A 3,457-nucleotide genomic window follows, 5' to 3' on the forward strand; every position below is an offset into this window, starting at 1 on the left:
ACAACATGAAACCAGAAGCCAGAAGGTTATTCTCAACTAATTTTAGTAAATGAGGAGCATCTATATAAAGAAATATTTGTCTGCCTGCACATGCGTTCTGGATAGACATTTCTTATATAAAGGGTCAATCCCAATTTTTTTCCACAACCTAGGGTTGCAGGACCTTAAATCATGCACTAATGCTACCACTAGATAGCCTGCATATTCCTCTTCCTTTATCAAATCAATTATTTTTTCCTCCACATTTGATTTTACAAAATCAAAGTATATGGGTTGTTTCCATTTACCTATTAGCCTGCTGAGCAATACCGTTTGTACTCTCATATGTGGTTTATATAATCTTTCAATGCTCTTGTCATAGCAGAAGAAGTCAGTCTTTTCAAGATTTTTTTTATTTTACAAGCTCAACGACATCCTAGCTTCCAGCTCTCTCGAAAATTATCGTCTTGTGGAAAACTGAAATACTCAATGTTTGAAACTTTTGTTTTCGTTCTTGTATTAGAATCCGAAAGCTGGACAACTGTTGGGCATTTTGGTAGGAAAAAAAACATAATAATGAAAAGAAAACAGTATTCCTGGACAAATTTAGCAGGTGGATCATAGACACGAGTACGTAGTCCGTGAGTATTGTTTACTGAATTAGTGTATGGATACAAGCTTTGCTTTTAAACATTCACGAATATTCCTTAAAAATCAAATTCCTTGTTGAGTTTTATACCCCACTGAAAACCACATGATCATTAAGCAGAATTAAGGGGAATAATATTATTTTGTACTCGGTGGAAAGGGTATAGAAGGATTTTGAAAATACAGTAGGATAGAAAGAACAGTATGTGTATTTGTAATAAATAAGATTACATATGATATATACTTCTAACTATGATAGTGCGTAAAGTTTTAACTCGGCAAAGCATAAGCCATAATAAGGATCCAGACGAGGTCGCAAGCTGTTCTGTTCATAGTTTATCAATTCTTATAGTTGATATTTACATTTTATACTCCAAAATTTGTTCTTGTTACGAGTCTGATGTGACTTGATTATTTCTATCAATGTAATCTATCATTATTTCTACATTATAAGTCTTGAGTCAATTTCATATGTTAAAGTTGTAAGTGCATATGTTTGTTAGCACACAAGCGAGTCAGACATTATTCCGACACTTGAGTAGGGTCAAGTGGATGCTTTGATAGCGCTGACACGCCACAGTCTTTTGTAAGACACTGGAAAAAGAAAGAAAAAGAAAGAAAAAAACACACACACACACAAATCGGAGAATGTTGCCTTGAGACGATTCTCTATTTAAGCACAAGGTGATTGCTTCCAAGAAAACATCACCGCAAATTCAGAGAAGAAAAAGCTTATATGGCTAAAACATTTTTATAAGAAATTATGTAAGGCATTTCATGGTATATGAACAACATTAGTAAATATGTAATGGGAATGAGCACTGGACATATGTATAAGTGGATATATATTAAAAACAAAATGAAGTGACAGGCAGTTGGATGCAAAAACAGGCTAGCCTCCAGTGTTTTGGAACTATAGAAAATGTATAAACTGAATTCCTCAGGATGTTCAAACGAGACAAAAAGACATAACATTCCCGATCGCATTGGTTTGATTGTGGCAGCACAAATGACCTGGTTAGTTCGGAATCACATTATTGTGACGTCATGAGCTAAATAGGACGTGTACATGAGACACAGGAAAATGCCCGTACATTGGAATCAAGAATAGACTAGAGTGCGTGCATTCGTACGTCTATCAGCATGCGTGCATTCATACATCTGTTAGAGAAAATAAACAGAATAAAATCTTTAGTGTGGTAGTTAATGGGGGAATTATACGACAGACGTGGAGTGTAAAACCAGGTCATAGGAGGTGCTTGGAGATCCATTCAGATAAGGTAACGTGAAGGAAAAACTTTAAAAAATCTTTAGGGGATTGGAAGTGCAGAGAAACAATTAGAAAGATTTATAGGACATTTATCCATTCTCTTTATTTCTGCATTTCAGTGTTTGATAATTGTGACACTTTTTTGGACTGATTTGCTTGTCGCTACCTAACAATGAATTCTCTAGACTTTTATCTGAGATTTATTTGATAAAGATTCATGAAGTTATTTGACAATGAGAATAAGGGGGGATAGTTTTATCCAATATGATTACATAGAAGAGTAATGGTGTTTTAATGATTGTTTTTTGGCCGGGTGGGGTTCTTTAATTAATTTTATTTCCTTTTCATGTTAGCCATTTTGGGAAAATAAAGATTATATTTTTTATATAGTGAGGCAGGGATGGCAGGCGATGGGAATAAACAAAGGTAGATCACGCTATCAGATAGGAGTTCTCTCCTTTTAGTTAAATGAGGTCCTTTGACCCCATAACAAATATAATAACAGTATACGCTTTCCATATAGGATGGTCAAGGCAAAAGAAAGAATGATTAAGATTAGAGTTGTGTTCTCTTTAGAACAGTGTTAGAGGAGGAGAATCTAATTACAGAAACTTATATGAATGGCAGGGTGGGAAAGAGAAGAGATGGGTATGAGGAGGTGGATGTAGGCCATGGGTTTGGAATTAGATATGAAGATGGAGATTATATATTGGAGATGGCTCAGAATTTTGAATTGACATGTATGAAAACATGGTTTCAGGAGTTGGGTACGTAGTTGATAACTTATGAAATTTTAGGAGCACAAAGCCAAATAAATTACATCATGGTTAGAGGAGCCCACAAAAGCAATGTGATAAACTGCAAAATGATCTTGAGAAAAGTGTGTGTTAAACAATATAGGTTGGTGGTGATGGATTTTAAAATAGAAGGTAGGAAACCCAAAAAGAGAAAAAACGAGATCTATAATTAATATTTGGTTCCTTAAAGGCAAAAAGGGGGAGTAATTTAGGAGGACCGTGAGAGAGAGAGTGGGCTGGAAAGGGGGAATGTAGAATCTGGATAGGGTAACAGAGTGGAAAATTTCTGGGTAGACATGAGAGAAATGTGTAAGGAAGCAGAGGAACTGGTGGGAAGAACCAGCAGATATGGAGTGTCAAAAGGAAAAAAGTGGTGGTAGAATGGAGAGGGGCATGAATCAATTAAAATAAAATCAAAAGCACTAAAGGACTGGAAAGTAAGGCATGCACAGGGTGCAGAGAAGAGGAAAGAGATGTGAGAAGGGGGTTTATGGCTATTGGAAGGGCACCAGAGCAGTTGAATGAAAAGTTAGGAATAAGAGAAGGAGAAAATGGATATATATGAGATTTCAAACTTGAGAAAAAGACAGTGACAAGACTTGGGTAAATTGGGTGTTATCAAGTATAAAGATGGAAATATATTGTATAGGGATGAAGACATTAAGAAGAGATGGAGAGAGAGTATTATGAACAACTTTTAAAAACTGCAAATGAGAGAGAAGAGATGGGAGAAGCAAAGAAGGTAGAGGGACCAGTGATGGAG

The sequence above is a fragment of the Macrobrachium nipponense genome, chromosome 44 (assembly GCF_015104395.2).
Source record: "Macrobrachium nipponense isolate FS-2020 chromosome 44, ASM1510439v2, whole genome shotgun sequence".
Taxonomy (NCBI): domain Eukaryota; kingdom Metazoa; phylum Arthropoda; class Malacostraca; order Decapoda; family Palaemonidae; genus Macrobrachium; species Macrobrachium nipponense.